The sequence below is a fragment of the Chamaea fasciata genome, unplaced genomic scaffold, assembly GCF_029207755.1.
Source record: "Chamaea fasciata isolate MVZ Bird 193981 ecotype frontalis unplaced genomic scaffold, bChaFas1.0.hap1 SCAF_4, whole genome shotgun sequence".
In the NCBI taxonomy this organism is placed as follows: domain Eukaryota; kingdom Metazoa; phylum Chordata; class Aves; order Passeriformes; family Sylviidae; genus Chamaea; species Chamaea fasciata.
The window spans coordinates 13,761,649-13,788,331 of record NW_027094089.1 but is presented as its reverse complement, the minus strand read 5'-3'; the positions used below and the strand labels follow the sequence as shown (position 1 = coordinate 13,788,331).

Below are 26,683 nucleotides of genomic sequence, written 5' to 3'. Positions count from 1 at the left end.
AGGAAGGGTGATGTAAACCTTTCCTGTTCTGCTGAATGCAGGAGAACACTTAACAATCTCAAGGGGCAAGCTATAGGCCTTGTCACTGAACAATTTACTATCAATTACAAATCACTTGTCTTCCCCCCAGTCACTTTTCCTTCATGTACCCACCTCAGTTTGTTTGGGGTTTTTTTTGGTTTTGTTTTTGTTTTTTAATAGGCTTTGAATTTTAGCATTTTGTTATAAGTTCAACATTATTTGTCAGCAGCTTTGGGAAGTTCTACACGTGGCTTTGTGCTAATCTGTTCACTTAAGCTGTGCCTTTTATCTTTTTTGTGATGTGTGGCCAGCTCCACTGCATTTCCCCTCCACCTAGAAGAGAAGAGAGAGGAAATATATTCCTGTGGTCTTTGATACAGTACTATTAGTTCTCTTTCCGGGGTGGGATTCATCTTCCTTAGCTTTAGACAACTACAATACAGATGTCTCTGTCTGAGATACTCATCACTGTCTCTCTATGGAAAAAAAAAAAAAAACAAAACTACTTTAAAGGGAGATTATTCTGTCCTACATTAAACCCTTTTATTCAAGATGACATAAACTTAACACTTCACTCGAAAATTGCCTTTTTCACAGAATCATAGCATCAGGGGATGGTTTGGGTTGGGAGGGACCATAAAGATCAAGTTCCAAACCCCTGCCATGGGCAGGGACACCTTCCACTATCCCATGTTGCTCCAAGCCCTGTCCAATCTGGCCTTGTTCCTTTCCAGGGATAGGGTAGACACAGGTTCTTTGAATAACTCATGACAGTGCCTCACTACCCACATGGTAAAAAAAAAAAAAAAAAAAAAAAAAAAAAAAAAAAAAAAAAAAAAAAAAAAGGAAGAAGTTTAACCTAAATATGTATTTTCTTTCTATAAATTTCTCTCTATAGTTTTGACAGGAGTTTTTTTTGTTTTTGGTTGAGGCTTTTAAAAAAATAAAACCCACCTATTATAAGAGCCCAGATGGAAACATCTATAAGATGGATACTAAAAAAGCAGGTGCAATTAATACAATATTCCAAGTCAGCTTCTTTTGTCAGTAATATAGCAGATAACTGGAGGATGCTGAAAAGGGTTTTTGAGCACAAAGATGAATACACATCTGCAAAGCAAAGTAAACAGATAAAAGGTGACCTTCTAACCAAGACCCAAAATAAAATCACTTACCTACTAGACAAATATCCCTTGAGAAAACATTCTACCAGGGCGAGTCATCATGAAGAAGGACAAGACTCAGAACACAAAGGCAGAGAAAGACAGATTGAAAAATTAGACTTTTGATGGCATTTAGTAGTCAGGGCAAGTTAATTCCTTTCATTGCATTAATTTAATCATATACAGCAAGGGCAAGGCGAAAGGTGTCATACATCTCCACAACCACACTTTAAACTTGCTCTTTAAAAGTGCTTTGGGTGTAAAAGAAGAAATAGTGGAAAGCTGATGAAAAATACAATGTTTCACTTGGATAATCTTTACTGCAAGATTTGACTCCACCTTGTAAAGGAACTTCAGCAATCCTATGTATAAATTCTCAATCAATTTTGAGAGAAGAAACCATAGGAAAAACTGGTGCCTGGCTGGGTGCTTTTCTGAATGCAAGTTACATTGGATAGTGAAAAGGTAAATTAACTCCCAAAGGAGTTAACTTCCAGTTACTCCATGTAATGCCTGAAAATGGCCAAACAAGTTACATCAATAAAAGACCTCACATATTCAGTGGAATTTATATCAAAGATCACTGCAATTTACAAATAGAAATTAATTCTCATTATGTCACCCCAAGACATAATTGATAAAAGCAATTTATCCTGTGGGTGGATTTGTAGCCCAGAAGAAAATAAATAAGAACAAAATAAAATCCCTGGATCTCATGGCAGTATTTCAGAAGAGTACATACAGTGAATCCAAGTAACATTCTGTAAGTCTTTCATCTAGCTTCCCTCCAGAGAGTGAGATTGAAAATGTAATGATAGAAACTGTATTTATAACAATAACACTGTGGTCATAGAAGCCCTCCAGGACTGGGAAAGCTATGTTCAATTCCTCCCTGCAGGAATTTAATCTATTTTCCCTCCTTACATCTGAGGAATCTTGAAAATTTTTTGTGCTAAATGACAAAGCTTCAACAGGGCACCAAGAATGTGAAACTGCCCTCTTTAATTCATAATAATGAAGTATCCTATATGTTATTTTACAAATGGGATACAAATATTCTGTGCTCTGAAATAATTTTAGTTTTATTGGCATGAATTAATGATTAATTAATTGAGAAAAGAGTAAAAGCTGAGTGAATGTGTATGTCCTTGAATACCCAGCTAGAAATAGACTCTAGTTTTTACTCTTGGTTCTTTATTTCATCCAACGGATAAAAACTCCCCCTTATTCTCTGTTATCATGCTCTCCCAGGAAAATGGAGATAACATTTGAAATATTACAAGAAAAAAAAGGAAATTAAAATTCAGTCACTCATTTTTAGAGCTTTCTTAAACCACCAAAATTTGATATGAATATCACAAAAAGATTTCCAGTTAAAAAAAAAAAAAAAAAAAAAAAAAAAAAAAAAAAAAAAAAGTTGTTGTAAGTATTGTAAGTAAATATGTTCCAGAGGAATATTTGAGACTTTCACCATGACGTGCTGTGGTGCATTCTAAATATTGAGCAAAGTGTCTAAGATTCAGAAAACGATGAGTTCTCAAAGATGTATTCTTGTCTTTCATGCTTCTCAGCCAAGCATGTACGATGCCTTTCATATGAAGCAGACCTGAATGCATTGGACAGGGATCCTGGGTAGCTGACATGGAGTTCCAGCTTTTACTGTTGCTACAGGATCTACCTACAAGACCTGCAGCCCTTTGATGCCTCTTGCCCTGACAGTTTTGCAGCACTTTTGCCAAAGCATCTTCCCCGTGCCTGTATGCCTATTTTTACCACACAGTGAGAGGGAAATTATATGATCTGTATTTGCAAATGCAATTATGAATTACAGATTGCAAAGTAAAATGTCCAACAAGACATATTAGAAACTTCTGCCGCATTACTGCCTTTTCTGTGTTGTGGGACCTCTTTCTGAGATATCTGTATAGCCAAGGGTTATTCTCTACAACTCTAGGTAGAATGCTAACTCATGGCCACCACCTAGGCTGGATAATTGTATTTTCTTCTCTTGGCAAAGCCTTGAATGTGATATTTGTCTTAGGAAATATTGGTATTAATTATAAGTTGTATTTCACATCACTGTCCATTTCCTCATTAAGGGATGAAATATTTAAGTGCGTGCACCCACATTAGTTTTCATTAATGATGCCAATTAGCAAACAGTTATAAACTCATAATAATATTGTAGCTATATAAATCCTTATTGGGATTAATTTTTATCCACCACATAATCAGCTAAATTACTGAATTATTCTGCTGTGGATTTGTCACTTCCGCCACAAGTTATTAAACAATGTTTAGGGTCTTAGGCAATTTTCTTCTAAAGTAAAAAATGAACTGCAAATATTTGGGTAGGGGAGAGGAAATGAAACTATTTGGTTCTGTTTGATTTTGGAAAGCAGGGAGAGATGGAAGTATTTTTTTCTGTTCAACACCCAAAATACCCTTGAGTAGGACAGAATTCTTCAGTGACTTTAAATCCATTGAAGTGTTTCACTTTTTACATTTTTCTTTATATATTGGTTTCATGATGCAGGGAAAAAAACCAACACAGAATAACAACAATTAAAAAGGATGCTGTGAAAACAAGAACTTTGATTTTCTGGGTGGTATTATGCTGTAAAACCTTGCATTTCTTCTGTTCTCCTGCATACTCTGGGCTTCCCCACTCAGCCTCCAGCTGTCACTTTGCAAACATGTTGATCTTCAGTGGCTCTTTGGTGCATCTTTCAGGCTCATGCAGATGTCAGACACTCCAACATTTTAAAATGAGTTTAGACATCTCTGTCCAGGTGTCTAATCTGTTTTGGTGAAATGAAACATTTCAACTCTCTCAATAAAACAACATATTGTGGAATTCTTTGAGAATTGTCTTCTTCTTCTTTTTTTTTTTTTTTTTTTTTTTTTTTTTTTTTTTTTTTTTTTTTCAGAAGTCTGTTTTCAGCTAATTCAGATATGCCAGTTTTGGAGGGGTTGGTGAGGGGTTTATTGCTGGGGTTTCATCCAGGTCTAGATGGGAGAACAAAGGGTTATCCTGGAACACCTCATTCATTTCAGGCTTCTCTGTTTAAAACTTTTATTTGTATCCAAAACTTAAAAGGCTGATGACACAGAGGAAAATGGATTATAAAATTTTCCCAATGTTATTATACGTTAATATTTATTAACTATGATAAGCCTACCTATGTTTTTCTGCATAAACAAAACCCATCAACAATTATTTTTCAGTTAAAATTTCAGAGGTGCAAGAGTAAAATAACTTACAGAAGTGAAGAAAAAGGCTCTGTAGAAGGCATGCAAGACCACAACTGGTGTTCAGCAAATTCAGAAGACAGTTCTGCTTCATCTAACAGAAATCAAGGCAGTAGGTTAACAAATTAGCAGAAAAATTCATGTCAGAGTAAGTGTAGAGAGACTTCTGGAAACCTGAATTAAATTATGGATGTTCCCTAAAACTTCTCATACAACACTGCCATATCCATGTAAATGTTACAGACTAATCCTCCCACCACAGAAGGAGCACAAAGACATAATGTTGCCATTATTTTTAAACATGACCACATTTTGTCCATTATCTAGGTTTCCTCTTTTCCCCACCATATAATACCCGCACACAGGCTTTTTTATGCTGCCACTTTCAACTGAACAAGCCAATAATCAAAATTATTCAACTATTGACACTGTTCTCTTTTCACTCCAGTCATTTAACAGCTGTAATATTCTTCACCTGGTAGCACTGTAACATCCTTTCTTGTTAATGGAACAAATATCAGCTTCCCAATGCCTCTGGCTTGGCAGAGAGAAATGGTGCTATCACAATTATCATGAATCAGTGCATCCAACACTGTTCCACGTGCCGTGTTTTAAGCCAATAATAATTTTAATAATAGGTCTATGTCTGCCTCGAGCAATTGGAGAAATACCTGTCAGTTGAGCTGATATATCCACTCAGATGGGTGAAAAGCCACACACAGGCACTTGTTTATGACTCTAAAGCAGGGCACCTTCATTAATTAAGGTTTCTCTCAGGTGGGACTCTCAGATGTGGCCACAGAGGGTCCAGCTCCAAAGGTCATGCAGCCCATACTGCCAGGTAAAGTGTCTGTCCCTTTAGATCCTGCATGCATCTAATGTTACATTTCTGGTTGGTTGTTCATGTCTCTGCACACATCTTGCAGAAGTAAAGGTTTTAGGTGAGGTATGAGACAGCGAGTTTCGTCATCCCATGTACATGCCATGGGAAAGGGAGGGAGGAGCAGTGCAGGGGGCAGAGGCTGTCATATCTTGAATGGAGGACATTGTCCCAGCAATTCTGAAGAGACTTTTTCTCTCCCACTTTGCAATTGCAAAGGATACCTGAGATGAACAGAAGCATAAACTAAAGGTCTGAACAGGTGGAAATGAGCTGTGTTTTTTTTTAATTTTTAATTGCCTTTAATGGGCAAAAATGACTGGAAGAGCTGCCAGTTCTAAGGCTGCTGTTGGTTTCTTCTATGAGACCAGGATCTTTTTATTTGCTTGCATTTTCTTGCGGGTCAGCTGGTTTTAATTTAAGCTGAGTAGTTTAATATTCAATGAAAGAACATGCAAGATGCCTTTTCCTGCACTTTCACATCCTGAACTAGGGATCCTTCCTTTTTGTTTACCTCGATGAGAAATGTATGCATGTTTTTTAAGCACCATCAATTACCATTCACAAAACAACTTGCACATAATTGTGAGTATTTTCAGATCAAGTCACAAAAGCTGGTGCCAGTACCTGTTAGATTTTATTGGACAAGGTCACACAGAAGAACATTAAGAAATGGAGACAGAGATGTCAAAGCATTTCCAATGGCAACAGCAACCGCCTCGCTCGTATCAACAGAGGGGAAATGGAAGCATAAACCAAATTGCATCCAAATGATTGCAATTGGAGCACATGTGTTATGGGAAAGCTTTGAAGTTAGCACATGTGCTGATATAGCAATATGACGATGAAGGGGAAGAGAATTCCAGCATTCAGTGTCTTTGCAGCACAGATGGCTGGGTTTGCTTTGCTGGCCTACTTGCTCATTAAAATGAATCAGATGAATCTGGCTATCCTAAACTGTTAGTATATGTCTCTGCCTTATTATTCTGTGCTTTGCAACAATGATGATACTATTCTGCCCATGGGCCAAATAATGCTTCAGTGTGGACCACACAATATTCTGGTGGTGGTCTGTCGGTGTCTCGACTAACAATCTACTCCGCAGTGAAATCTAGGAAAAGCTGCAGGGCACCAACTGGATCTTATCTGGGTGAATCACGTTTTACAAAATAAATCAGTACTACACAGACAGTAAGCAACTGTGTGACTAATTACAGCATCACAAATGAAACCCACTTTTGGGAACTTCCTTGCCTTTCATGTTTGGAACGTACTGAGTGGTAAACTAACAGAGTACTTTTTACATTTGTGTTCTTTTTCTTTTTTAATGTGGCAAAAGATGTGTATAATGCAAAGAACACCACAGCTTTCCTCTTCTTGTATTTTTTTCTTTTTTTTCTCTCTTTTTTTCTGTCCTTTTTTGTCTTTTTTTTTTTTTCCCTTCCAGAGAGTGAATAACAGTTATGAAGAGTGGGGTGATATATGGTCCCTCTACACAGTCATAAAGTATAAATTTCCAACATGAGATGCCTGTGGGGTGGGTAGATTTTCTTTCAGCCTCACAAGTCCCACTGATGTTAATAAAGGAAGCATGTCTACAACACCCCTCGCTGAATAATTTACATCTGCACAGACAGAGAGTCAGAAGGCAAAGCTGGAGACACATCAGAAAGCTGGCTCTAAATCAAGTTAAAAGTTTGCCTGTGTTTGTGGGTGGTTTATTATTATAAAAGGAAATCAATGCTAATTGAAATTAAAGCTGCCCGCTCAGCTTTGAGGGTTTCAGGATGGGGTTTAATGGGAGGGGTAGGAAAGTCATATGTATGAAGCGTGGCTAAAAGAAAAAGAGGTTTGAGGAGGGAAATGAAATGAAAAGGTTAAATGAACAGCAAAGGGTGATATGAACTACAAAGCAAAGTTAAAGTAGTTTTTTGGGAACTTCTTTCACAAATATATTATTTTGCTTCCCAACAAAGAGGAAAAGAAAAATCCAGAAATTTTGTGGAAAATAATGGAAATTTGAGAATAAAAAAAATAATTTGAGTTAGTGGTTGTATTTTAGACGTACAATTAGTACCAAGCCTTCAAAAGAATCCAGATGCCAAGACACAGACTACCAGGGGCATCATTAAGAATACATCTTATAAGATTATGTTCCTAGAGGCACAGAGCAAAAGAGGCACATAACATGATGGTACCTTAGCAGCCCTGGGTGGACCAGCTGAGGTGCAGAAAGGATATTATTCTGTAAGTGCAGCCATTTCTTACTGCTCTGAAGATATATTTTCACTGAATACTCAGCATTAGCATCCTGCCCAAACCTTAACTAATTTCCTATGGGTAACTTTAAGTCACAATGAAGAGCTCTAAAAATGAATTTAAGTTGGCAGATGGCAAAGGTACAGATCCCCATAAGGGATACAGTGCTGGATCCCCCCTGATTTTCTGGACAGGGAGGAACTCCACAAACCTCCCTGTGGAGGTTTGTCTGATCCAGCCATTTAAGCCATGGGTGAAACCTACACTTTCTCAAAAGACATAGGAATTATCCCTCACAAAATAGTTCACTCTCAAAGTCTAAACAAATAGAGACCAAGAGCACTAATGAGAATTGAAATATCACAGAATTACAGAATGGTTTAAGCTGGAAGGGACCACAGTAGGGTCATCTGGTCTCACCTCCCTGCTCCAGCAAGGCCATCCCAGAGCACTGGGCACAGGATTGTGTCCAGAGGGGTCTGGAATATCTCCAGTGGGGGAGACTCCACACCCTCTCTGGACAATCTGTTCAGGGCTCAATCACTGCCCAGGACAGAAGTTCTTCCTTATGTCCAGGTGGAACTTTCTGGGCTCAGTCCATGCCCATTCCTCTGGTACAACTACTGGTCCCTGCTCTGACCATCCCTGCTCACAGGGACACACAGGGATGGAGCCCCTCTCAGCTGGGGCTCCTCTGGAGGCTGAACAGCCCCAGATCCCTCAGCCCTTACTAATAAAGGAGATGGTCCAGGTGTTTCATCATCTTTGTTGCCCTCTGGACCCACTCCAGGAGATCCCTGTCTCTCTTGTCCTGAGGAGCCCAGACCTGGAAACAGCGCTCCAGATGTGCCTCACCAGGGCTGAGCAGAGAGGCAGGATCACCTCCCTGACCTGCTAGCACCCAGGATTCCATTGTCCTTCTTGGCCCCAGGGCACTGCTGGCTCATGGACAGCCTGTTGTCCACCAGGACCCCCAGGTCCTTCTCCTCAGAGCTGCTCCAGCAGGTCCCCCCCAGCCTCTGCCTGGGGTCGTTCCTCCCCAGGCGCAGGAGCTGTTGTTCGGTTGGATTTCAGCAGGTTCCTTTCTGCCTACCTCTCCACCATGTCGAGCCCCAACTGAAGGGCTGCACAACCACTGGGACATGGCAGACTCAGGAAAACCAAGGTTTTGGCTGCTGTATATCAGTTCAGTATTCACATGTCACTTTCATCCTAGCTTCACAGAATCATAGTACAGTTTGAGCTGCAAAGGCCCTTACATTTCATCTCATTTCAACCCCCCTACCATGGACAGGGACACCTTGCACTAGACCAGTTGCTCAAACTAGACCTACTTTCTGGGCTGCACACCTTCCATCCAACTGAGAATACTCAATATGCCAGCAGGCTTATTGTTTGGCCCATCCCATATGCCTGTCTTTAAACAAGACAAAACATTTCCACAATTTTTTAATTTTTTTTTTCTTTTCTTCTGGTTATAGAAAGAGTGTTGGATAACTAACTTAATTTTGAACACCAAAGCTCCAAATATTTTTGGAGATTGAGGTGCTGCTGCTGTTAAACCACTCCATTAATGCAGAATTTAGTTACGTTTGTGGGTCAGGGACTTTGTGCTGTTGCCTCTTATTTTTCCTGGATGTTACTGTGTCGACTGAGTTGAAGGCAAAGCTACCTGGAAAATATCCAGTCCCTTCCAGGTGGTTTTCTGGGGTGTCTGCTGAGCAGTATTCCTACAGATTGGTCCACATCATACTAGCATGTGTTGCTTGTTTTGCGCTCCTCGCTCCAGGACTGGCTCCAGTGCTGTTGCTAACATATCTATGACAATGAAAGTTCCTCTGAGACTTTGTTTCCACTCCTCTGTCTGCCCCTGTTATCCATCCTGCTCTAACAGAGCTGTGTAAAAGTTTCCATGGTCTGTAATTTCTTCATGACGAAGAATGAGCTCTATTACTTCTGTTCTCGTTCTACATTAAGAAGTAACAAGTGCCTTAATCCAAACTGAAGTGACCACTATGTAGAAAAGCTGACACATCCCACATAGCTCCTATGTGTTAAGCAGAATCATCTGTTTCCCTGTTCAGTAAGTCACAAAGTAATGGGGGGATTTTTACTTATTTTTTTTAAAAAAACAGCTTTTTTCCCCCCCTAAAATACCAAGCTTGGTTATAGTTTAGTTGGAAAATGCACGATCTGAACAGATGGAGGAAAGATCTTTCAGAGAAAATACATGCCTATTTCTTTAACTGATGTTTAAGAAGTTTTTCACTAGGTAGGAACCTGCTGAATACTTAAAAAGGTTATTGTTCTGCCATAATCACTACACCACTGTGAAACTAAAGTGATTTTGAATGAAACAAAATTAACTTCACAGAAGTGTCGGGTGAATGTTTATGGTAGCAAATTGTCTGACTGTTGTTAAACCAGCTGCTTTCAATAGGAAGTGGGCTGTCTTTCCTCAGTGCACTCCTCTTTGGTTCACGGCCAAGAACTGGGAAAAAAGAAAGAAGTTTGCAATAAATGCAGGAAAATGGGCAGGGGAAACTGAAGTTAAAAGGAAATTAAAATATTGTTTCATTATATCTTCATATTTCACTGTTTAGTTTGATGTCAGTGTCACATAAACATGTTTGTTTCCTAAGAGGAATAAGAAAGAAATCCCTGGTAAGGAATTTATATGTATTCTAAGTATAATTCGTTCTATTTACAAGCCTGGCATAAAACAGTCAAACAGCAGGCTGGATAATCTATTCTTCTTGGAATCTTAGCCTTGTGTGAAGTTCCTAGGAAACAATTTAACGTTCATAGAAAAATCTAAGCAAGAGCCCAAAAAGGAGGGCAATCTTTCCGTATGTTTTTTATGCATTCTTGCTCCTTGACATCCCTCTATGGTATCTCTCCATAATTCTAATTCATATTTCTAATTCTAATAATATTAACATATTTTCCGCAGAATCATACTTTTTTGTCAATCAAGTGCAGGAATTTTGAAGTTTAGGTATTTTCAGTATCAATAACTACATTGATGTAATAGGTCTAGATTGCCTCTACAGTTTATGCAGAAAAAATATCTGCTTGTGGGAGCAATCTGTTCCAATCTAATTATTTTTTAGGATGAGAGGGTTGAGTGAACAGGATGCAGCTTTGTCAAAAATTAGCTGGAAATCCTGATGGCCAAGACACTGAGCAGGAGTCACCAGTGTTCCTGTGCCACAAAGGTGGCCAGCATCATTCAGGGCTGTGTGAGCAGCAGATGATCAAGGGGACAGACCTTGAGAGACATAAGGAGAAGGTGGAAGTTTCACTTTAGGATAAGAATAAGTAGGTTCTCTACTGCTCTGTGCAGCTACCTGTGTGTAGGGGAGCTGGAGTTACTGGTGAAAGTTAGAGGTTGGAAATTTTGGCTATATATTTGGAAAAAAATCTAGATGGTCATGAGGATGGTGAAGCCCTTTAGTGGGTTGTCCGGGTGAAATCTCTTTTTTTGGGGATGTTCAAACCTTTACTATACAACACACTGAGGAACTTCATCTAATTGGTAGTGTTTTGAGAGGTGGTTTGAACTAAAGACTTCCAGAAGTCCTTTCCAAGCACCTCTGAATCTGTGATTTGTGCCCCATAAGTTTGCGTGGACTTTGCAATTACAAAGAAAGCCAAAGGGTCATAAAGAAAATTACACATTCCCATGTAAACCACTCTATTTATTACCTCTTCCAATGTTGTACCTTCTGAGCCAAAATTAATCACTCTTTAATATCTACATTTATTGTTGTGTCCTCTAACCATCTGCCAGTGTAGAGGACTATAGCATCAGTGCATCCATACCGTGACCGGCAACTCTGTTACTAGATTTTGTATTTTTGTATTTACCAGTCAAACCAAGCTATCACAATGAGATTGCAAATATAGATATCTTACTGTGGCTGAGACAGAACCATTTTTCCTTAGCCAAACAAGAAAGAACGAAAAGACTTGAGGAAACAATTATTTTTTTTTTTATCTGATATGGCCTCATACCCCAAGAAAGAGCACACATCTTGTGTATGGAAAGAAACAATTCAGTCTCTCACTCTCCCATTGATAGAGAGACAAGGCTATAACCAACAAGGTGATTTCAGTTTTATTTCATAGGCTTGTTCCCTTTTTCTTTTTCAGTTTTTCTTATTGAAGTAAAACAAATTAAATTAATTAACTTTCAGGGAGACAGTTCTGATTCAGGGACACACTTACCTGTGAAATAGTTTTCCAGTGAGTTTAATAACAATCCCAGAACAGAAAATATCTGCAATGAAAATTCTGTCAGCCATCAGGAACAGATTAGCACAGCTTGACTTGGCTAGAGAGACCCCTAGGAACTGGGCAGTACCATGAGCATTGAGTCTATATCCCAAAATCTCATTGTTTTCAGTGTGTCAATCAAAATGGTCAGAGAACAGTGATCAGACAGGTGGAAGGAAGAAAATGGATTTTACATGTGGAGTGACTGAGATACTTTGGAATCTACAGCTTGAAAAATTCCAGTTGAGGGAAACTAGAACAGGGGTCTTTAAAGCTGTGACATGGAGAAGCAAGAGTGGTAAGATTTCTACTGTATCTTATAATGCAAGAATCATGGGTATCAAACAAGCCTTTCAGAGGGTAACTTTTGGAGAAACAAGAGCAATTTCAGCTTTTCACAGCACGTATTTAAGGTGCCATGGGATGCTGTGGGTGCTACAGGTTGATACCAGCTCAAGGACAGACTAGGTTTCACAAAGTCCTACAGATTCACTCTCTATTAAATACAAATATCTGGCTCAAAGAATTCCAGGTGCTGAAGTTTTTAAGTTTCTTACAGAGTTTGATTCGTTGAGGAAAGTCTCTACTTTGTTTTGTAGTCCATCCCTGGGTTTCTGGTTTCCAGTAATTGTTGGTGACAATGGCCAGATGGAATAGAATGATTATTCTTATGACTATTAAGGGGTGATTCAAAGAGAATGCAAAAAGCTTCTGTAAAGCCAGTATTTGCCCCAGAGACAAACTGATGTGGGACAGATCTTTCCCTTCACGTATTTGAGATTTGGTGTCACCTTGGAGCACAGCCACAGCTTTTGAAAATTGATGATTTCAGTCATTCCAATATCAGACAAGACTGAGAAATATTTTCTTGAAACGAAAAAACAATGTGCTCTCTTTCATTTTCTGGCTGCCACAGTTTCTTGCCACTCATTAAGACTACTATAGTGAATAATCATATTGGGAAATTAGCATTAATAACAGAAAATATTTACAGATTGCTAGTGAATTCTTTGCATAAAGGATAAAAAAAGACTTCATTCTGTTGGTTGTGGAAAGAAAGTCAATACTATATCATCATCCTGCTGGGATTCAAAACACAGGACAAAAAATAAATCCCTAAAATTAAACTTATAAATCTGTATTTAGAAGCCTGTGTGTATACTCTAAAATTTGTCAATAACTCAGAGGTTCCCTGTGGAGTCGGCAATAGAATTCAGAAGCTGTTACAACACAGTTTGAGGTTTGAGTGGGCTCCTCTTTTCTGAGCTGACTGTACTATTTCCAGTTTTGGAAATGGCTGTACCACAACAGATGCCCTGAAGCTTATACCTATCTACAAAAGAGTTAGATAATTTTCTTGAGGAGCAATATTTCAAGAAAAACTCACTGACACTCGCGTTTCACTCATGTAATTTTATCTTCCTTTTTGTTGTTATTATTATTATATTATTTATTTGTTTTTTTAGAAATTTTAAGGTCAGATTCTTTACTGTGTGCGTGGTAAGGCACTGGAACAGGTTGTCCAGAGAAGCTGAATGTTCAGTCCCTGAAAGTGTTCAGATCCAGGACTGGAGAAACCTGGGGAGATGTCCTTGCCCTCGGCAGGGGTTTGGAGAAAAATGATCTTTAAAATCCCTCCCAACCCCAAACTACCTCTGATCCTGTGACTGAGATTTCATGGATTTTTATCATTTTAATGGAAGTCTGGGTTTTTTCACTGTTCCCCTGGATGCTCCTGTTACTTATGGCTATTGGGAGAATCACCCAAGATGTGAAACATCTTTCCTTCTAGGATTTAGTATGTAAAAAGGAAAAATATTAAACTCCAGATCTTATGGCTGTGTTAGACACCTTAGGCTCTCTTTGTTGTCAGTTTGGGGACAGTCAGACTAGGGCACAGTTCACCTCATGGTCTCAGGACACTGAAGATGGTTCAAATTAATCATTCTTTTCAAATGCCCACTTCTCCCCATTGACTTTATTAGACATCACAAGTCAATGTAGCATACTCAAACTTAAACGTGTTTAATCCCTTGACACCTTGCTCATAATAAAACAACTTCATTTTGAAAACCTAACATTTAATTTATTCTCTGTATTTTTATGTGATATTACCACTGGAAGAATAAGCATAAAATATCGAGGAAAAAAAAATTTTAAAAAGCGCCCAATTTGTATTGGAATTGCTCTTACTAATTCAGTGTTTTACCTCATTTCAATAATACAGCAGTGATATTTTGTCACCATACACATGAATAGTAGGACCACAAAAAAAGTAATTGCAGTAGAAGCTAAGAGCAGGTCTAAATTAAAAGTAAAGTGAATAAGATCTCCAAATTTTCTATTCAGCCAAAAAAGCAATTTCTTTGCCAGAAAATATTCTTTAACATCTGCCATCTGTTGGTTTTAACTTTTATTGATTTTGAATGAAAATGGCACTTGCTGTAAAGGATTGACATTCAAATTTAGGAATATACAACAGAGCAGAATTCTAACTTGTTCTCCAGCAAGTGTTTTGTTTTTTTTTTTTCTTTTTTCCAGTCCCTGGTTGCAAATGTTTTAATGGACTTATTAAAGAAAAGTCAAACATTTTTAAGCAACATTTTCATGAGTCAGAGGTGTTGAGTTCATGAATGTGATTTTAACTTTGGCCAGAGCAGCAAGTGACCTGCACTTTTGAAAGTCAGTCTCTCAAGTCTGAATTTAATTTGATCTCCACAAAATAAATAGATGAATTGTTTTGGCATTTCACAAGCATTAAAACAAACAAACAAACAGATGTTGTTTTGAATAAAAAATAAATAAAACATAGGATCTAGAGGAACCATTTCAATGGGAATCACAACATTCTACTTTTTTCTGTTGGAACTCAAAAATTCTATTTACTTCCATATGAAGGTGGAAAATGAAAGGTTTCTCAAAAACCTGATGAAACAACCAAAGACTGGCATTTTTACAGCACAATTAACAACATTTAAAAAGGGGAAATAAAACTGCATGATACCATATCTATTTCCTTCAACGCTCACTCATCTGCTGACCACACAGGACTCCCTGTCAGCTGTAAAAGCCATAACACTCACAGCAAAAGCCAGAAGTTTAACATATAATATCCCAAAATGCTTGTTAAAATTGGGCAAGAGGGAGCTCCAGCCTTGCCTTCTGCTCTGGATTTTGTATTCTGAATGTCAGCATGTTAAGCAAGTAATTTTGTTTCCTTGCATTCCACTGAAAAAAAACTTTTTTGGTTTGCAGAGGTTTAATTTTTATATTGAGTTAATGTTTGCAGAATATATTTCAAAGATGTTTCCTTGTAACTATTGTAATAGGACTTCTTAGTGTTATTACCACTGATAACAAATCCATTTAATAGCTGCTTTTCATGTTACCAGTTCCATACATCCTGTTTTTAATGAAGGCTGTTTTTCAACATCCTCTGTACTTGCAACCCCAAGGAGCAGATATAATCTTTTTTAATTTCATTGTAATAATAGAGGATACTTGAAAGTATTATTTGAGACATGAAGAGATTTCAAGATCCTGAGGTAGGTTTTTTTTCAGACAATACTATCAAAGTCCTTAAGCTGAGAACTAGGTTCTCTCTGAGATTAATATCTGACCTAAAATTCCAATTATTTTATGTTGAATGATTTTCTCTCTGTCTTTTGCCTTGAGCATCACAGTCATACCATTTGGGTATGCCTTACTCAAGTATAGTTTATTTCCTTTACTGACCCTCTGAGAAGAATAAATTTTCTCTCTTCCACAGAAGAATAAAATATGGTGGGCCAAATGCCTTGTCTGTAGTCACATGGGCTGTACACACTAAAGAAGGAGAAAAGAGGTAAAATCTATTGTTATCTGTTTTAACCCAGCCTCCCTAGCAGCCAGGAAAAGAAAGGAAAATTTGCCTGAATAGCTGTTAAGAAGTTTTTAAATATATAATGTCCCCAAAACACATTTAAGGTATAAGTCATGTTCCTACACCAAGATGCTGGTTGGAGGATTTGCATTGGTATTACTTGACTCATGTTGACTAGGGACTACATTCTATGCAAAATCCATCTTTAAGCACTAAAATAGAACTGTTTGTATCAGTGCAGCATGCCTTCATCAGGGTTGTCTCAAATATGACTGGTGACATACAATGATACATATTTCATCAGTATAGTTAACACAGCAACTCTACAAAAATCATCTCTATATTCTGGGGAAATTTTCAGAAAGAGTAGTGAGCTGTGTATCTGTGTTCACATGTATGAGATTTATATTTGCAGACTGTTGATGAGTTTTGAGACAGTCCTTCTAGACCTTATTAGTTTCTTTGGATGCCTTTTGATATTTGTACAGAAGCATAAGAAACATATAAGAATGTTTTCCATTAGTGAAATTCCATCTGTGTGATAAGACCCATTTAAAAATCAAGTATTTGTTCTAAATGGACTCATAAAGCTTCTTCCTTAATCCCCTCTTAAGAGACATTCATGCCATGTGAAGATCTCTCTGAATGGAACAGAATGAACTGACCTGTCAAGATGTTCTTTGTGATAAAAAATTATACTCATCAAACTTCTGGATGTGAAACTTACAGACTATTTCTACTTTGGAGTGACACTCCAAAGGCTCTCTGAAAATTTAGCCTTTAAAGCATCTAGGAACTTGCAATCAACCTACTTGGTAAAAAATTACCCTTTCTGATAAATTCATTTTTCAACAAGACTGTCTATGGCTCTTTATCACTAGAAAACAACATTCACAGGAAAACACATAGACAACATTTTCATAATGTATAATAAAAATGTCCAATCAATAATTTTCACCAAAAGTTAATTTCAAGGCTAAGTAACATCAAACCTGTTTGAGCACTTGCACTTTGTCATGGGAGGGATTTAAAGGGTTGTAACTTCATGCTTATCTCCTCTGTACCAAGGCAAATATAGATGGGGAAAAGACTTTGCAGGGAAGGTAAAAAGGGCCTAAATTGCCAATAAACCAGGTGTGTTATAGCTGAAAACTGATCACTTCTCATACTCCAGGGGACCATTTTAAAATATCTCATCCTAGAAGTTTACTCAAAAGTAGAAACCCATTTCGACAGCCCACAAAAATAACCTCTTTCTGATGCACAGTCTTTTAAATAACATCCTCTATGAGGCACTAAAGCTTTAATATCAACAATATTCCTGAAATGAGGATAGTGAAAGAAAAAAAAATTATGAAGTGCAGAAACTGCTATCAATTCCAGTCACAGTGGCAGAATGACTCTTATAGCTGAGACATTTATGAGTCATAAATTACCATTTATAAATGCAGTGTTTAGCATTCATTTCAATGGACAACATATGGTAACAACATTTCTAAATAATTTGAACTGATAAATAGGCCAGTGAAGTGGCTCAATTTGTTAAAATGCTAACACATTAACTACTGCATGTGGTGGTGGCATGTTTGCATCCCTAACACTGCGTGTCTGCTTGGGCCTTATGGAAATAGACACTTGCCTTGAATTTATGAACTGGAAGAGTCAGTCTATTTTTCATAATGATTTATGAGGAATCACCATTTGCAGACTGGGTGATCCATCTATGACTGTGTTAGCCTCAGTCCCACCACGCTACATACTGTGACTGCATCCCACACACTTTAACCCCTGGTGCCCTATATGGAGAGTCTGCCTGATTCCTTAGCAATGTGTGGATCACTTTGAAACCCTTTGTCTTTTTAAAGGAGTTAGGTAATGATTTGAACCTGATCATTAATACAGTGAGATTGATTAACACAAAATGATCAGCTGAAGACTCACCTGAGGTCATGTCGGCTTCTATTAAAATTGTGCTGTTTCATGCACTCCATTCACAGCTGCTTTCTCTTTAGCTTTATGCAATTACTAAACTTATTTTCAGTTTAAAAAATTAATATAAATCAGCTCTAGGTCTGAAGAAAGCAGAAATACCTTAGCAACTGTAACATTACAGTAATACAGACTTTGAATAATATTTATGGAAGGTTTGGGCTGTATTTTTTTTCTACACTACCTGTGTTTAATTAGCTTTATTTTGTCCTGTCAATGATTTTTAAAAAACAGTCTTGACATGTGTATAAAGCCAAAGCAAACCCCCAGGTGTCCAAAATACGGTGCATATTGGTGGGTTAAGATGCTCCAGCACAACTGGATAAAAACTACCGCTGAAATTTAACACAGCAATTTCTTTTTTTCCCCCTTTTACTTTTTTTTTCCTTTCTCTTTTCTCTTCTCTCTTTTCTCTTCTCTCTTTTCTCTTTCTCTTTCTCTTTCTCTTTCTCTTTCTCTTTCTCTTTCTTTCTCTCCTTCTCTTTCTCTTTTTTCTTTTTGTTTTCTTTCTTTTCTTTTTGCTTTTTCTTCACTCTTCTTATTTTTTTCACTTGTCTACTCTCTTCCACCACAGTTCTCAATAACCTTCACTGCATGGCTATTTTTTTTTTAAATGGGTGAGAAAGACCCTACATAACTTCCTTTCCTCATTGCTGACTGTAGAACTACAGATTCATGGGGCTGTTCTGTGACAGACACAATTTATTAAATCAAAATCACTGTGGAATAGGTTTCTGCATTCTGCTAACACTATAAAAAAATTCTTGGGTGTGTTTTATGTGGGGTTTAAGAAAACCCCACCATGTCTGATTGCTTTGGAAACAGACCATCCCCTAAAACTGGTGGGTGTTATCCAACAGAAACATCTACAGTGGAGACTGCTGTCTCCAAAATTGTTGGGGACAAATTCACCATATTCTAAAGTGGATTTGTAAACCAGACCAGGTGAATTTCTCTTCATCAGATATAAAGAGAGTCTAAAATTTAGTTCAAGCACCAACTAAGCACATATTTATCCTTTCTTAATAAGGTTTTTTATGCTGATAGAACTTTGTTTTGGAATGAAGATGCTTCAATCACAATGACAATTGCAACAATATTAATACGAACCATGATAATGGCAACAATAATGGTAATGATGAAGAGAAAATGTAGTGTTACCTATTTAATAATTTTATGTAGTCTAGATCCAGTTGTGTTAGGTATCATAGAAACTTTGGGGATTAATCAAACATGCTAAGCTAAATCAAATTTTGAAAAACCAACCAGACATACACACAAAAAATGTGAGTTTTTTCTTCATGTTTCAGGAAGGGAAGAGAAGTGGAGTACATACTTGCAATCATTTGATAAATCCCCTGGCCCCATTTAGGTTTGTAATGGCAAAACTCTTGGTATGTAATCTTGAGGTGAATAATTCAAAAGTCCTCTGCCCGTATCTACAGAACATCCTTCAAGAGTAGGTGCTCTGGCAAACTTGTATTTTCAGCTTCTTCCCAGAGGGATCTGAGGGGCTGGCGTTGTTTCAGTATTTATAGTTTCAAAACCTGGGGATATGTAAGTATTGGTTGCATTATTGACTTTGAAGCTGCAACCATTTGAGAAGTAATGTTGTGCAACAGTTAAAGGTAATAGCTTAGATAACTGTCCAATCTTAACTGTTAAGAGAGAATAAAATGAGCAGAATTCAACCTTTCACACTAGGATAAGTAAAGAAAACAATGAAAATGTCTGTTCTGCAATGAAAATGTCCACCTTCAACCTGTTCTTTGTATTGGTTCTTATGTTTAAAACAGTTTGCGTGGAAATCCCAAGCTTTCATGAGTGGTTATTGCTAAAAGAATAAACCAGCTAATACTTGAGGAAGAAAATTTCAAGACAAGGAAGGAGATGGTGTGTCTGACTATCAAACATGATCTCAAACCTAACAATATGTACAAGGGTACTTCAGGGGAAATATTGTCTTTAAATACGGGATTTTCAACAGATCAGATGCCCTCACTGACTTGATTTCTGGAGAAGCTGAGCAGCTCACCTCTATGTTTAAGAAATGCTTTTGAGAGTAGTGTCTGGTCAGCACTTTAAAAATTAGACCCTGAAAATTGACCTAAAATTTTTCATCCCAAAAGATTTAGAAGTTTATTTTTTATTTAAGGAATTTCCCTTCACATTATAGTTATGTTTTTCCGTTATGTTTGGCAAAACAGACAAGACAGGACTGTCTCTGCTGATCACGTATAGCTCAAGGTGGTGTGGAGCTGAGCTCAACCCAAATGTCTGAGAAGGAGTAAATGACTATGGAGAGGGGACTTTTCTCTCTTTTATGCTTCAGAGAGTGCCCTATAGAGTCCTTTCAGATTGCCTTAACAGCTTTGGCACTATACAGCTCATTAGTTCTTGCTATTTCTTAACGGAACATCTGGGTAAAACATGTTTAATTTATACTCAGCTTAGGACTGAAATATATTCTCCATAAAACTTTAAAAAGGAGAAAAATGATATAAAAGATGTTCCTCCCAGCATAACCATCACTAACAAATAATGAGCTTGTTTATCATTGCTTTTTTATGTCTGATACTTCAGGCATTTCAGAACCCTTTCCAGACTATTATCTACTGCCCTTCAAACCTTCATGTTGTTATCCTGTCGTTTATACCAGTAATAGGTTTTAAGACTCATAGTAATGAATGCAAATATATGACTGTTTTAGGGCAATAAAATTGTTCTATAGCAGTTAACTAAACTCTTTGCAACATTGAAAAGCATTTTAAATTAGCAGTTGGAGAAAACTAGGACATCGGAACACAGAGACAAGATAAGAGTGCAGCAATCTATTGGCTGTTACCTAATGGAAAAGTTAGTTCATTAATGCTCAAGTCAGTTGTTGATCACTAAGGGCTGCAATGTAAAGTTTGACTTCTGTCTAATGTGTTGTTGTTAGCTAAAATGGTTTTCTAGAGTTTGTGTCTAGAGTTAATCACAAGTTTTGAAAAAAGGAGAAAGGAAAATGTGGTAGTTGTTGTTGTTTGTTTTTTTGTTTGTTTGGTTGTTTTGTGTCATTGAATTTTCTGTGTTTCTTGAAGTTCAGCAATTTTTTCTTCTGTTTTTCTTCAGTTTTGCTTCAGTTTCCCAGGAATCCCTACCTGTAGTAGTAACCTGGTGATCCATATGAGTCCCTTCCAACTCAGTGTATTCCACAATTCCATGTCTCGGCCCCAGTTACAGTAAGAAGCTGGGAACATGCATTTCTGATCGTAGACATGGGTAAGCCTGTTAAAGCCAAATATACTCTCTATCAATCTCCTTGGAGACAAGACATCCATCCATTAGGATAATAGTGTTGAAGTCATAACGATGTCTAAAGATTTTTTTTTCTATAAATTTTTCATATATTTGTAGCTTTGCAAACTGTTAGTACGTGTTGTATAGCTCCCGGCATTTTCTTTACTTTTTCTCTTAGATTTTAGTATAGTAAGCTAACCTTCTAACACATTCCTGAAAGAATGTTTCAGTATTCCTGAAATACTTATTTTCAAGAAGACCTCCACAAAGAACATTTTGTTTTTCAAACAGAATCTGAGAGGACACAAAAAGAAATTAGACAAAGAAGCTCCTGGACCTACTCCAAAGGGGCAGCAGCTGGGGAAAAATTACCAAACCAACTTCTCTTCTAATTGGACAATATTTGTTACATGTGCTAAGTTGTTAAACTTATAAAAACTGTAGGAATCCAATGCCAGCAGTGCCCATAACCACCACAGAGTCACCTGGAAGCTCCAAATAAAGACCTTATTTTCATCTTACTATTTTAACACTATGACAAGAGTTTTGTCTTTTGATATTTGGCAACAGTAAAGCTGGATTCAGTCTTGCTGCACTGTGGAGAACTGATGGGTGACCAGTGCAAAAATAACTAAATCTACACTGTGTATTCCATTGCTTTCCTAGCTCAAATTATCCTCTGGGACGTCCATGAGGAAAATGACCCCACGGCTCTTCAGGGCATTCTGTTTCAGGGCTGGCAGCTTCCCCACAGCATAAGGATGATGCTGTGCCCATGCTAACAAGCCTTGCTCATAAGCAGGCTGAGCTGGCTGAACCTGGGTGGTTCAGGTCTCTCTCTGTCATGCTTCACTGCACTCTCCAGATCTATAGCCCCAGACCCTCAAAAGAAAAGAAGTAGAAACCTAATCAAAATGTATTTAAGCACCCTCTGGTAAATCAGAGATAATAGATGGCATTGTCAACTGCTCAATGGAGAGGATAAAAATATTAAAACTTTGGAGCTACTAAGTTACTCTCACAGTGAGGTTATTTAGCTCTGTTTCTCTGATAAATGGATGAACTTTAGCACACGTTTTAATTCTTTCCTTGACCATAGTCAGTGCTGTGGAAATTCTCCTTGTAACTGCTCTGTCAGTCGGCAATCTGTTTCCTGGGTTGTAATGATCTGTAATTTTGTTAGTGGGAAGATGAAAATGAAGCAGCTTTTGCTTCATTTCCTTATGAAGACACCACACTGATGGATGGCTTAATTCAAAAGCCAGTGTGTTCTTACAGGAGAATTCCACATTCAGAGTCCAAATCCTGTCATTTATGTCTGCTTATTATCTCCTAAATGTGTCTTTGTTTTTCCCTCTACCTTTATTGTTAGAAATAATACTGGTTTAGTCATCATTTCCACCAATTACTACTCTGCTCTCCTTGTTGGTTCTTCCCATCACCCTACACAAACAATTATTCATCTCACCCTCTGCTTAGACTTTGTGTAACAACACATTTATTCTGTGTACATTTTCATTTGAAATGTTGCCTTTGGTGAAAAATGTGTTTAACCTAAGACAGAGTTGTCTGTAGAAATAAATTATTTATTCTCATATTTTTATTGAAAACATAAATTGATTCCTGTTTTGTTCACAAGCTAAACAAATGAGAGGTGGAGAACAGAAGATGTAGCTTGGCTGACCAATCCCCTCCAAGTTTGCTTAGCAGTTAAATACCCAAGAATATCAAACTTTTTAAATTTAGGGTTTTCAATGACTGACTCCTACAAAAATGTCAGCAAAAGTGAAATATTATTCATGGGGGGTTTTTTTGTAATTTCCTGACACATTTATGGTACAACTAACATTTTTCAGAACAAAAACACAAAGTTGATTTTAGTTCTATCACTTATTCAAAATTCGGTGTTCAGTCTTGGGCAAGTTACATGTTTGGGCAGTAACATTGTTCAAAATAATGGAGATAAACAGCCTCAAAAAGGTCATTCTTAAAAAATGGCATTTACTGTTGCTGAGAGTAGGGGTATGCTTTTGCTATTAATTGGATATTTTTTTAATGTTTTGTGTTAATTTCTTTTCCTTGTAAATTTTATCTGTGGATTCTTCAGTTCCCTCAAAAGCTAGATTAAGATGAGATGTCATGACAGAAAGAGTTTCAGGAACCAAATTATATTCTCTGGAAATGGAGGTAATATTTGTTTTTAGACAGTTCAGTGATTTTCTGGCATCCCTGAGAATTCAGCTTGCATTCTTTCAACACTAAATTATGTACAAGTAAGACGGAAAAGTCATTTTCCCAGTAAGTACACAATTAGAAAAACTAGGTTGTGGTCATTTCCATCATGTTTTGCAGGCCTTTAGTCCAGCTAATGAGTCTGTGGAACCTAAGAAGAGATTAGATGTGACTATTTCTCAGTCATTACACAATCTCAGTGATTTTATTCCAGACCAAAACAATCTACTTTAAGTTTTCTTGGTTTTCACATTGAAAGTAATATTCTGGTTGTGACTAGCTGAACTACCCGTGTATTCTTTTCTCTGAAAAGGAAAGAAATGAAAGAAAAACATTTCTCTGAAGTGAAATGATTTTAAAACTGGACCATTCAGCCTATTCAGACAGGGGTTTTGTATAATAAGACCTGTCACAATATAAATAAATAACAGAGAAAATGGTCATCAAAAGCATTAACGCTTCCAGACTTCAGCATATTGTCACTAAACCTGCTTCTATAAATTTTATAAAGATTTAAGAAGCAAGTGTGACTTTACAGATGATTTGCTGTGGAAATGCATTGAGCATCACTGCTGCTTTAAAACATGGAAAGACATCCACAAGAATCTCTGCATGGAGCCAGCTCGAGCACAGCAAGGTCAGTGCTATGGTTGAGCACAAAAATGATGTTAAACCCGAGTCACTATGTTTTGTCCCTGTATCAAACTCCCCAGAACTATTTAATTCAAGAGAAACATGCAGAGATACCCTGGTTCTGCATGGGGCTGGCTTGTGTCCTTCGTGCTAATTAGCTTGGGCTCTGAAAACAATAAGAGGGTTATCTGGTCTTGAAATAGCATTGGAAGCAGTTTTCTTTCACATACTGCTGTGCCAGAGCCAAAGCTCTGGTGGACCCAGCTGGCTGTCACCATTTCTGTCAGACATGAGCTGGCTCTGAGAGTGGCATTCATCTCATTTAATGTTAGATGTCTGCACTACAGACATCTACATCTCGATTAGTCACCCTTGTCTCCCTTTATAGTCAATGGAGAGAAACAAGTATGATTCACCCCATCCTAAAACAGACATTTCAAATGTGTGTGAATCATGCCTCAACAGTGTCTGTTTTGTGGAGGCAGTGAGAGGAAATGATGGAAACACAGGACTGATGTCAGGAAGGAAATCAGATCTTGGAAGTTACTGAGTGGCAGTACTGCAGGAGAAGGGTATTTGTGGGACATACAGGTAAGTAGAGACAGAAAAAACCCACAAAAATGACTTCTTTATGGTCACATGTCAACTGGTTTGAGAACCCAGGAGCCAGAGCATCATCTCTGAGTCAGGAATGAAGGTGCTCACTATGGTATTGGTTTCAGCATTTATGATAAAAAACACTGTATTTAATCAATGACCTGTAGTCATCTTCCTCCTCCTAAGGCAGATCATTATGTATGATACATCTCTCCAGTATCACAACATGATTTGAGCTAAGTGAGATACAGAGAACTTCACTGGGTTTAGTGATCAATTTTAGTGCCATTTGCTGTTAATTACTTTTTCTTTTCTTTCTGGTGATTTATCAAAAAGAGTGAAGCCAAGCTGAAGTAGTGTCTCATGACTCCTATAATCCAGGCAGGTTACCTCATCTCTTCACTCACTGCGTTTACAACCTATAAAAGTAAGATAACAATTATATCCTTTCTGCCCACTCACTTCCCTTTAAAAAAAAAAAAAAAACCAGTATTATGTAATACTATATCACAGCTGGACTTTCTCCCTCTTATAGTGACAGAATGCAGTTTATTTCCAAAGAAATGAGAAAGTTTACGCAATAAAATTTGGATGTTCACAGAATTCATGGTTTTGGGCAGCCTTTGCTTCTGTCTTATGTAGCTTGGACAAGAAGCTAGGGGAGTTCTGTGGTCTAAAATAACAAAAATCAATGTGAAATAAAAAAACCATCAAAATGTGATATTCTTCTACAACTTGAAACATGTGCAGTTAGTCAGGGATACACAATGTGGTGCCCTCATTTTCTCAAAGTGGAGCTCTTTAAAGCTTGCATCCCATGCCTCTCCTGTTGACATTCAAATTGACTTTGTGCATTTCATAATGGTCTTTCCTGACACTTTATCTGACAAACCCACTGCTGGGTCTTTCTCAGATGCACAAGAGTCAGAGATAAAGCTAAAGGAAAATGCATCACTTATTGCAGTCATTTCACTAAAGTACACCGCAATACCAACAATGTAAGACAGGAAATTATTAGAATTGGACTGCTGTCATCAACTGCTACTTCATCAATTGCTCAGTTTTCTGACAAGCCCAAGTTCTTTTTAGCTTTAAGCCATTAAAAGAGTAATAATAATAACAACAATCATAATGCATCCAGAGAAAAACAAGGCATCATTTTAGAGAGAAAAGTACCATGTTCTTGTCAGTGAAGGCTATCATCTCCGTGTAACCTACCACAGAAATGTCTCCAACCCACGGCTCCCAAGCTACTGCACTGCCAGGGTGCCTTGTCTGCATGGTCTCTAGGATACTTGTTCCTGCAAGAGTAAAAGGACTTAGCTCAGGGTCTGCTCTCTTAATTCCCTCCTGTCTGTTGGAGAAGAAATCAGACACTGAACAATGCTTTGCTTGAAATGCAGGTGATGGGGAAGAAGGGCTGTACCCTCTCAGTCCCGAAGGAGCTGATTTCTGCTTTGCAGCTTCTAGGAAATCTTATTGATCTGAGGAAACACCTGCTGGCATTCCAGGCCCTGGCTCTGCACATCTACCAATGACCTCTACCACATGAGTTCTTTGGGCATGAAATATTCCCCATTGTGAAACTGGACAATGTAGAGCTGCATGGCTCTACAGCAGAGAATAATTAGGTAGATTTTGGGGTAGAAACCATGCATACTCTATTTTTACAGATGAACCAGGTGAAATGGTCCTGTTAGCACCACCAGCCTGTATCCAAACAATCCCATTGACCTCAGCTGAGTGTAGCTAAGAGGAGAGCTCAGCCTCAGCGCATGTCCCCTACAGCTGAACCACAGTGTGTAATTATTGCTGTTTGTTATTTCTATTGCTGCGGAATCCACAGGATCATATAAAGATCAGGATCCCAGTTGTGCTGGGTGCAGTGCAAACATATAAGCAGTTATGGTGCCTGCACTGAAGAGCTTACAGCTGTGTCTCTTAGGAGAACATTTCCTCATCTAATAGACTTCTCTATTAAGAACTGTTAATTGCTTCATTCTGCCTAATTTTTTTGTGTGTGCTTAGTTTCTTTTATTTCTCCTGCCTGGTCTCCTTAGACCATCCTTAATAATTCTCCTTCCTTCACAGTATCAACAGCTTTTGACATTGTGCTGTTCATTATTATTCCCCCTCTTGCCTCTTGATTGTCTGATCAGACCCTTCTCCCCAAGACACTCTGTTTTGCAGTTTGGGGGGGGGGGGGGGGGGGGGGGTTGGTTTTGTTTTCTGTTG

At 37.8% G+C, this 26,683-nt stretch overlaps 2 long non-coding RNA genes across 2 annotated transcripts; both read right to left on the bottom strand.

The window, feature by feature from the left end:
• Positions 1-2,887: 2,887 nt before the first annotated feature.
• Positions 2,888-5,081, bottom strand: LOC136288785 (uncharacterized). The gene is made up of 3 exons (XR_010720579.1): positions 4,912-5,081; positions 4,449-4,530; positions 2,888-4,193 (listed from the first exon to the last, which is right to left on the bottom strand). It is a non-coding gene; the product is annotated as an uncharacterized lncRNA (long non-coding RNA).
• Positions 5,082-24,514: 19,433 nt separating this feature from the next.
• Positions 24,515-26,064, bottom strand: LOC136288784 (uncharacterized). The gene is made up of 3 exons (XR_010720578.1): positions 25,875-26,064; positions 25,667-25,749; positions 24,515-24,867 (listed from the first exon to the last, which is right to left on the bottom strand). It is a non-coding gene; the product is annotated as an uncharacterized lncRNA (long non-coding RNA).
• Positions 26,065-26,683: the final 619 nt, after the last annotated feature.